This window comes from Ruditapes philippinarum, unplaced genomic scaffold (genome assembly GCF_026571515.1).
Source record: "Ruditapes philippinarum isolate M1 unplaced genomic scaffold, ASM2657151v2 ctg17835_1_1_1_1, whole genome shotgun sequence".
Lineage (NCBI taxonomy): Eukaryota > Metazoa > Mollusca > Bivalvia > Venerida > Veneridae > Ruditapes > Ruditapes philippinarum.
The window spans coordinates 4,545-15,435 of NW_026857780.1; the positions used below are offsets into that span (position 1 = coordinate 4,545).

Here is a 10,891-nt window from a genome sequence, read left to right on the forward strand (position 1 = left end):
TCTTGATGAATTCATCAATTTTAAAAATGAACATTTCATTTTTTGCTGTTGGGACATTTCACCTCTGTAACCACAGAAAATGTTTTAAGGGTTATAATAGTATATGGGTATTTCTCCCCTTATAGGACTCCAAGAGAGCATTCCCCCTTTAAGGATTCAAAGAGAATCTACCCTAAAGGGATTGAAAGAAAGATTTTCCACTTTAAAGATTCCCTAAAAGGATTGAAAGAGAGATTTCCAACTTAAAAGATTCAAAGAGAATCTACCCTTTTAATAAAGATTGAAAGAGAGATTTCCCACTTTAAAGATTCAAAGAGAATCTACCCTTTATTGGATTCCACCTGCAAGGATTCAAAGAGAGTATTCCACCTGTAAGATTCAAATTAAGTATTTAAAGAAAGTTATCAAAGAGCTTCAGAATTCAAAGAGAGTATTCCACCTTTAAGGATTCAAAGAGAGTATTTTTCCCCTAATGCTTCAAAGAGAGTACTTTTTCTTTTTTAAAGATTTGAAAACAGTGTTTTCCCTTACAAGAATTTAAATAGAGTTGTCTCCCATTATTAGATTTGAAGAGAGTATTGGTACTTTTTATATAGTATGAAAAAGAGTATTAATTTTTCCATTTTCATAACTTAAACATGTATATAGAGACGATAATTTTACCATAAATAACAAGTTAAGCCTCCTGGGAAATTAATAAAGGGAAATAATTCAGCTAACCTGTGATATTTTACTGTGCAACATATTGTTTAAAACAGGTGCATAACCCAAAACAACCCTAGTAATGTGAACAACAATTGTACTTAATATGACCTTGTAAAACAGCCTTATATTCCCACAGTTAAATGTTTCACATAGTTTGATACTTAGACGGACCATCCATTAAGTTCTTCAGCTAAAAGCTTGCTTGTAAAATATACTTTTCACAGCAATATAAATAGTCAATTATGAATAACTTTGTTCAGATTACATCATTATAAATATGTTACAAAAAGTACTCATTTTATCTTTTAACGTCAGGGCTTTTTTCACAGGTAATGGAAGGAGCCTTTTTCTTTGATTTAGTGGAAAATAATACAAAATTTATGCAAAATGGGGGGGGGGGGGGGAACTAGATGTAAATTGAATTTTAGGGGAAAACTTGAAATATTCCTGAGGGAAACAATTTATATTTATGACAACAGCATTGAACCTTTGCTGGATCTATCTGTTGGGAAAGGGGTGGATTATCTTGATTGTTGGGAAAGGGGTGGATTATCTTAAGTACCTTTTGGAGTGGAAATTCAAATATTGAACAAAACTGCATGCCACAAAGCTATGTAAATGAAACAATCTCCCGAGAAAACAAAACAATATTCAAGGAACTATTTTTTTTTTGTCTTCTTGTGTAATCAGTAAACATGAGGTGACATTTAAGAAGAAGAAACGTCAAGGATAAGCAGACTAAAAATATAGCGTGACAAATACAGGAAAGACATTTCAATGCCTCAAGAACTGTAATTACAGTTCCGTCTGCTAATGTGCAAGTTCCGTCTGCTTATCTGTGAGTTTCTGCTGCAGAATTATAATGTGCGTCTGCAAAAATATCAATGACGTCTGCAAAAAAAAATGTTTAAAAAATTATGTTTAAATAAGAACTTCTCCAGAAAATGCAATTTTATCTGCATTATCACCAAGTGATATTGCATCTGCTAAATTGTCACCATACTATAATCATTTTATGACCATTTTCACCTCTAACTTGCACTTATCAACAGCAACTGCAGTCACCTCATGTGGAGTTATTTCCAAAATTCTATTTTATACCATGGCAACAAGCCATATTTTTATCACTTTGAAAAGATCAAATTTCTAAAAGTATCCTTCCAACCAGTCAACAGATTCAGTCATAAGAATTAAATGCTGATGTAAGCAACATTTTAGTCTAAGAATACAGTGCACATATGCAGTCTAGTTATATTGCATGTTTATTAAGTATAACTTAAAAGGTTAATGCTATTTATAAATATATCAAGATAATTATTATCATTCATTTCAAGTTTTTTATAACTTGTTTTGTCTGATGCCATTTTAAAGAGGAAATTTAAAGCACTGTCATGCTTGGCCCTTTGACTAACCTCAAATTCGAAATTGCAAAAATGATCTGATAAAATCATGCAGAAATACGGTAAATAAAAATTATGCTTATTAAATGAATACACATTATGCTCAAAATAATTTTGCTATCTTTGAAATATATCTTTTACACAAAGTCATAGCAATTAAATTAGTAACCAAACTGAATTAAAATGACAATGTGTTTTGCGACAAACCAATACACCGTAATTTAAATATTCAACAAAATATTTCAACGCTGAGTCTTACAATTCTTCACGAGGAAAGTTTTGTACAAGTGTTATTTTACCTACTTTACATGATTGTAGAAAAGAATTGGTTCCCAATAACTGGAAATTTCTAATTTTTTCCAAAACAGTTTCACTATTTATTCTAATTTCATTTTAATAATTGTGGTATATCATTCAATTTCATGGCCCTGAGACTTGTCCTCTTGTTGACTCAGGCAGCTCTAAAGGACTGGTTTACTCAGCTAGCTCTTAAGGACTGGTTAACTAGGGTTTCCCTAAAGGAACAGTTTACTCTGCTTGCTTTTAAGGAACAGTTAATTCTGCTAGATTTTAAAGGCTGGTTAACTCAGGTTTCTCTAAAGGAACAGTTAACTCTGCTAGCTCTTAAGAACTGCTTAACTCAGCTAGCTCTTAAGGACTGGTTAACTCAGGTTTCTCTCAAGGAACAGTTTACTCTGCTAGCTCTTAAGGACTGGTTAACTCAGGTTTCTCTAAAGGAACAGTTAACTCTGCTAGCTCTTAAGAACTGCTTAACTCAGCTAGCTTTTAAGGACTGGTTAACTCAGGTTTCTCTAAAGGATCAGTTAACTCTGCTAGCTCTTAAGGACTGGTTAACTCAGCTAGCTCTTAAGGACGGGTTAACTCGGTTTCTCTAAAGGAACAGTTTACTCTGCTAGCTCTAAGGAACAGTTAACTCGGGTAGCTCTTAAAGAACAGTTACCTGGGGTAGCTTTTAAGGAACAGTTAATTCTGCCAGCTCTTAAGGACTGGTTAACTCGGCTAGCTCTAAAGGGACAGTTAACTCAGCTACCTCTAAAGGAACAGTTAACTGGGGTAAGCTCTGAAGGAACATATAATTCAGGTAGCTCTTAAAGAACAGAACTCAGGTAGTTTAATACAAATAGCTCTAAAAAAGGTTACCTGAATATAATAAGTTTTTTAACATTTAAGGTGAAATAAGTAAGCCTTGTATACATATCATTGTAACTTGATATAATTCAAGGTCAGATTAAAGAATGGGTTATAATAAGGTGAACTACCTCAATGTCACGGCTAATGGACATGAAAATACTACAGTAATCTAAAATTAGCTGAACTATAAGCTTTTTGTGTCATTGTTTTTTTTCTTTTTGGACATGATAAAAATTTATATAATTTATCAATTATATAAAAGCCCTTATAATTAAGTACTTTAAAAACAAACAGTGCAAACTATGAATGTATAAAAAAATTTCATTGATTAACGTGTCTTTATGCATTAATAATTCTAAATAACTGAACTTTAATGAAATTATCAAAATTTCCTAAATTATGACCAAAATATCCGCAAACTATGCAAATACTACCTAAATATTCACCAACATCTAAAAATATCAATAAAAATACCCAAAAATTACAAAGATTTTGTTTTTAATTATTCACCAAAACATCCTACATTAATTCACACCTGAAACCTTATTTATAAACTAACAACATCTTGTACCTTTATTTACAAAAATAATCAGTACAAAACAATAAAGAACTTAAACGTGAAAACAGAAAAGAAAGAAGTACCTTGTCCTCAAATTGATTAAATTAAACCTTTGCAAAATAAAACTTCCAAAGTTATAATGCCGGTGACACTACACTAGTATAAAGTACTAAAAAAAAGACAACTGCAGCAAAAATAATGTTAATATGCCAGGAACATTTGATTATAATATAAATACTGGGCATAAAAACTACACTATCCAAAGCCAACAATGTACTATATTGTCGATATGTTAACAATATTGACAACTATCCAAATTATCTATTAACTATCATATTTAACCTGTGTTTAGTACTGTACACCCCCATTGACCTGGCATAATAGTCTTGTCCTTATGGTCTTTAAGATGGAATTTGGAACAACCCATTTCTAGTTTAAGGGTATACCTTATAAATACAAGAGCTATCAGTAGGACAGCGTGCTAAGACAGTTAAACAAGAGCCTGGATAATGTAGAATTTTAAAAGATAATAAAGGGGTCATAACTCTGTCAAAATCCATGCAAGGGTTATAGGCCATGGACAGTGGTGACCTCCTATTGTGCTCTTATTATATGCCCTCAAATAAGTTTTTTTATTATGTTTTAGCCAATTCCTTAAAGTGGTTTAGGAAATACAAGAGAACTTGCACACCATAACTTACGGAAAGTGTGAGGGCTATGCCAACACCTGGGGAAGATACAATAGCATGTTTATCTTTTCATGCTAATGCTTATAGAGAAATATACTCCATACTCCATACAGGATAGTTAATATAAGCCCTTTGGCATGACCCTAAAACCTTTTGGCATTTACTTAAAGCATTTTAGCCTCGGTCTCACTTTCTCACTGCAGAGCCCAAGACCATCCCGGTAAGTTAAGTGTTTTAAGTAAATCTAAAATTAATCTCTGTATGGTGACTATGACTGTTAACATCATTTTCTTCCTTCTTTACAAAATTAATGCAAATTTAAAATTCTTATTTACTAATGAACTAGAACTGCCACTATCTTGGCGTGAATACCCCCGCATACCACTTTGTCAGAATCAACAGTGGCCATTTAGCGCTCAAGGACAACCTCCCTGCCAAATCTGAGGTTACTAAGCCAGTGCATTGCTAAGTTATGTATTCTACAAGCTTAAAATGTGAAAATGTCAAAATCAATACATTGCGGACAGGACATTCTTTAGCAATTGAGCAAGAAAAGCTTTTTTTGTCAAGGTCCCTGTGACCTTGACCTTTCGACCAGTGACCTCAAAAGTCAATAGGGGTCATTATATCATGACTCAAACCTCCATGCCAAATATGAAGACTGTGGGTCAAAGGAATCTTAAGTTAATGGGTGGACAAAACTTTTTGAAGTCAAAGCCCTGTGACCTTGACCTTTGACCTAGTGACCTCAAAATTAATAGGGGTCATCTACTAATCATGACTTAACCTCCATGCCAAATATGAAGACTGTGGGTCAAAGGAATCTTAAGTTATGGGCGGACAAGCTTTTTGAAGTCAAGGCCCCTGTGACCTTGACCTTTGACCTGGTGACCTCAAAATCAATAGGGGTCATCTACTAATCATGACTAACCTCCATGCCAAATATGAAGACTAATGGGTCAAAGGAACTTAAGTTATTGGGCGGACAAGCTTTTTGAAGTCAAGGCCCCTGCGACCTTGACCTTTGACCTAGTGACCTCAAAATCAATAGGGGTCATCTACTAATCATGACTAACCTCCATGCCAAATATGAAGACTATGGGTCAAAGGAAACTTAAGTTATTGGGCGGACAAGCTTTTTTGAAGTCAAGGCCCCTGTGACCTTGACCTTTGACCTAGTGACCTCAAAATCAATAGGGGTCATCTACTAATCATGACTAACCTCCATGCCAAATATGAAGACTAAGGGTCAAGGAATCTTAAGTTATTGGGCGGACAAGCTTTTTGAAGTCAAGGCCCCTGTGACCTTGACCTTTGACCTGGTGACCTCAAAATCAATAGGGGTCATCTACTAATCATGACTAACCTTCCATGCCAAATATGAAGACTAAGGGTCAAAGGAATCTTAAGTTATTGGGCGGACAAGCTTTTTGAAGTCAAGGCCCCTGTGACCTTGACCTTTGACCTAGTGACCTCAAAATCAATAGGGGTCATCTACTAATCATGACTAACCTCCATGCCAAATATGAAGACTAAGGGTCAAAGGAATCTTAAGTTATTGGGCGGACAAGCTTTTTGAAGTCAAGGCCCCTGTGACCTTGACCTTTGACCTAGTGACCTCAAAATCAATAGGGGTCATCTACTAATCATGACTAACCTCCATGCCAAATATGAAGACTAAGGGTCAAAGGAATCTTAAGTTATTGGGCGGACAAGCTTTTTTGAAGTCAAGGCCCCTGTGACCTTGACCTTTGACCTAGTGACCTCAAAATCAATAGGGATCATCTACTAATCATGATCTAACCTCCATGCTAAATATGAAGACTAAGGGTCAAAGGAATCTTAAAGTTATTGGGCGGACAAACTTTTTGAAGTCAAGGCCCCTGTGACCTTGACCTTTGACCTAGTGACCTCAAAATCAATAGGGATCATCTACTAATCATGACTAACCTCCTTGCCAAATATGAAGACTAAGGGTCAAAGGAATCTTAAGTTATTGGGCGGACAAGCTTTTTTGAAGTCAAGGCCCCTGTGACCTTGACCTTTTGACCTAGTGACCTCAAAATCAATAGGGGTCATCTACTAATCATGACTAACCTCCATGCCAAATATGAAGACTAAGGGTCAAAGGAAACTTAAGTTATTGGGCGGACAAGCTTTTTGAAGTCAAGGCCCCTGTGACCTTGACCTTTGACCTAGTGACCTCAAAATCAAATAGGGTCATCTACTAATCATGACTAACCTCCATGCCAAATATGAAGACTAAGGGTCAAAGGAATCTTAAGTTATTGGGCGGACAAGCTTTTTGAAGTCAAGGCCCCTGTGACCTTGACCTTTGACCTAGTGACCTCAAAATCAATAGGGGTCATCTACTAATCATGACTAACCTCCATGCCAAATATGAAGACTAAGGGTCAAAGGAAACTTAAGTTATTGGGCGGACAAGCTTTTTGAAGTCAAGGCCCCTGTGACCTTGACCTTTGACCTAGTGACCTCAAAATCAATAGGGGTCATCTACTAATCATGACTAACCTCCATGCCAAATATGAAGACTAAGGGTCAAAGGAACTTAAGTTATTGGGCGGACAAGCTTTTTGAAGTCAAGGCCCCTGTGACCTTGACCTTTGACCTAGTGACCTCAAAATCAATAGGGGTCATCTACTAATCATGACTAACCTCCATGCCAAAATATGAAGACTAAGGGTCAAAGGAAACTTAAGTTATTGGGCGGACAAGCTTTTTGAAGTCAAGGCCCCTGTGACCTTGACCTTTGACCTAGTGACCTCAAAATCAATAGGGTCATCTACTAATCATGACTAACCTCCATGCCAAATATGAAGACTAAGGGTCAAAGGAAACTTAAGTTATTGGGCGGACAAGCTTTTTGAAGTCAAGGCCCCTGTGACCTTGACCTTTGACCTAGTGACCTCAAAATCAATAGGGGTCATCTACTAATCATGACTAACCTCCATGCCAAATATGAAGACTAAGGGTCAAAGGAATCTTAAGTTATTGGGCGGACAAGCTTTTTGAAGTCAAGGCCCCTGTGACCTTGACCTTTGACCTAGTGACCTCAAAATCAATAGGGGTCATCTACTAATCATGACTAACCTCCATGCCAAATATGAAGACTAAGGGTCAAAGGAATCTTAAGTTATTGGGCGGACAAGCTTTTTGAAGTCAAGGCCCCTGTGACCTTGACCTTTGACCTAGTGACCTCAAAATCAATAGGGGTCATCTACTAATCATGACTAACCTCCATGCCAAATATGAAGACTAAGGGTCAAAGGAAACTTAAGTTATTGGGCGGACAAGCTTTTTGAAGTCAAGGCCCCTGTGACCTTGACCTTTGACCTAGTGACCTCAAAATCAATAGGGGTCATCTACTAATCATGACTAACCTCCATGCCAAATATGAAGACTAAGGGTCAAAGGAATCTTAAGTTATTGGGCGGACAAGAAAAAACCGACGGACGGCCGGACGGCCGGACAGCCGGACGGCCGGACGGACGGACAAGCTGATTCCAGTATACCCCCCTTACAACTTTGTTGTGCGGGGGTATAATTAACTGCCTCAATGCATTCCACTGCACTTTAGATAGGTAACATGAAATCTAGGGCAAATATTCATATTCAAGTATTGTATTTATTTTTGTCCTTTTTGCAAGCACTTAATCTTGTTCAATCTTGAGAAATTTCTAAAAATAACAAAACTTAAGACATTTAAACAATACCAAAAATTCCATTCTGATTTCATGGGTTTGAAAAGTATCCTTAATGGCCTAATTGTGGTTTGGATCCATAAGCCTTAATTCTGCACAATTAGTCACATTGGACAACTCATCCACATAGTCATGACAAAAAATAAATTTATTGATTCATGACAAAGCCTCCTCATGTCTAAGTGTAGTTTCCAGCCCTGAAACTCAAGACATTAGTTAAAAATAACACACCATTTTTATTTTTTATGAGGTTTAAAAATAGTGGCCACCCTTTTATGGAATTTTTGATGTTTACAAAATTTAAAAAATAAAATCTGACAAATTCCAATTTACAAACAAAATTTTAAGTGTCCCAAACCCCAAAAAAGTTTTAATTTAAATTTTGCCGAAAATTTTTTGTGGTCATAAAATCGCATCCCTAATAATTATGTAAACTACCAAAATTCAATGCCATCACTTCAAAACTCATACACCTGACAGTCACACTTCAAATTTTAGAGCTTTTTGATGTCAGTGATTTCCAGAATTTAAAGCTCAGTTTATGCCAATGCCTTATACCAAATCCACATTCAGAACCCTAGATGCAAGCTTTTATCATCATTAACAACAACAACAAATTCACATACATACAATACACACCTTATTTTCATTCATTCTGACTTCCATTTTCAACTAACTCTAGATCCTCTTATCAGATCCTCAAAATTTAAAAACAAAACAAAAACTGACTATCACAACATTTTTTTCATATAATTCCTACTGGGTGAAGAGCTGAAATGCCTGAGATATTGTAAAACATTCGCCATACATCACAATTACAAGTTCTTTACACCTCTCTATGTCAACAATAGTTAACTGTTCTACTCCCAATAGATCCATTAATGTCTGCAAAGTTCCAATCAAAGTCAATTCATTACAGATTTTTATTACATTGATACCCATTATATACTCTGATAGTTACCGCAGAAATAAGGAACAAGTACAATTAAAGCTCATCAACAACTGCTTGGAAGTTTTTACAACATGTACCAACAAGTGTTGCAATTACCATTGAGGCTTCAGTTCCTGGGTTTCAAATCAAACCATATTTTACTTTAGAAACCATGTACCTTTTACCATTGTGGGTTCTGGTGTACTCAAAACTTTAAATGTTACCACTTTGGGTTTTGTCTGTAGCTTTAATCAGTTGATTCTTCTGCTTCCAAACACCTTTAACCAATGTTTGTTTGTTTCATTTTACACCTTTTCCCAACAGTATTTCAGTCATACAGGCGGGTAGTTTCCTAACCATCGTTCCTGGAGTCAGTTACACCAGTACTAGACTACCTTCCTCCGCGCTAAACTACCAAAGTTTAACCAATGTGGGTTCTGCTGTATTTATATACATTCTACCACAGTGGATAGATAGATAGATTTATTTCAGTATTCAGTAAATGACATGGTAAAAACATATCCAATACATGATAAAACAATAAAAAACAAATATCAATGTAAAGAAATGCACCATATCAAAAACATCATACCAAGGATAACACAAAAAAGAGAACTAAATCTCTTATTTCCATTGTGGTCCTTAGATACTGATGGTTTTGACAAAGAGAGGCATGAAAATGACTTATCACAGTTTTAAATCAAAGAAAGACAAAAGTATACATAAAATTTTCAAATTAAAATAAATTAATACAAGAGCTGTCCGTAAGACAGCGCGCTCGACTTTTTTAGTGCTTGCCTATAATACAAAACATTGACAGTTAAGGGCCATAATTCAAATAAAATCTTTGACAGAATTACCTTCTCCTGGACATGTTTGGGAATCATGATTGTAAACAAGTATTCCAACTTTCAAATTAATATCTCAAACAGTTCAGTCAAAAAGTGGACTGGTACTAAAAACTTAACCAAGATTCTAAGTCGATAAAAGGCCTTAATTTTTAAAACAAATCCTTGACAGAGTTACCTTCTCTTGCGTACAGATGGGGGTAATGATGTGAAATAGCATTAAAAGTTTCAAAGCAATATCTCAAAGGGTTAAGGCAATAAGTGGATTTTACCCATATTCAATGTATTTTCTAAGTCAAAAAGGGGCATAATTCTGTCAAAAACCTTGACAGAGTTATGTCCTGCTTGTCTGTTGATGAAGGTCGTGATGGTAAACAAGTATGGTCAGTTTCAAAAGCAATACCTCCAATGGTTTTTTGAAAATAAAGTGAGGTGGTACAAAAAAACTTAACCAAGCTCAATACACTTTCTAAGTCAAAAAAGGGCCATAATTCTGTCAAAAACCTTGACAGAGTTATGTACTCTTGTCTGTAGATGGAGGTTATGATGGTGAACAAGTATGGTAAGTTTCAAAGCCATACTTGTAATACTTCTGAAATAAAGTGGGGTGGTACGAAAAACTTAACCAAGGTGTGACGCCAACGCTAACGCCGACGCCGGGGCGAGTAGGATAGCTCCCCTTTTCATAGAAAAGTCGAGCTAAAAAATCATAAATATTAAGACTAGAGGATAGACACCCTTAAAAGAGATAATTACCCATTAAGTAAATGTTTTTTAACAGATAATTTAAAATTGTATAATTTTGATTCCATCCTAATAGAAGAGGGGTAGTTTATTCCACAATACACATCCATTGTAAGCAAAAGACTTTGATCCGAAACCTTT

General features: G+C 35.6%; 1 long non-coding RNA gene across 1 annotated transcript; it reads right to left on the minus strand.

Annotated features, from left to right (window-relative positions):
- Positions 1-7,507: 7,507 nt before the first annotated feature.
- Positions 7,508-10,395, minus strand: LOC132751010 (uncharacterized). Its single transcript, XR_009628629.1, has 2 exons — positions 10,019-10,395; positions 7,508-8,074 (listed from the first exon to the last, which is right to left on the minus strand). It is a non-coding gene; the product is annotated as an uncharacterized LOC132751010 (long non-coding RNA).
- Between the last annotated feature and the right edge of the window lie 496 nt (positions 10,396-10,891).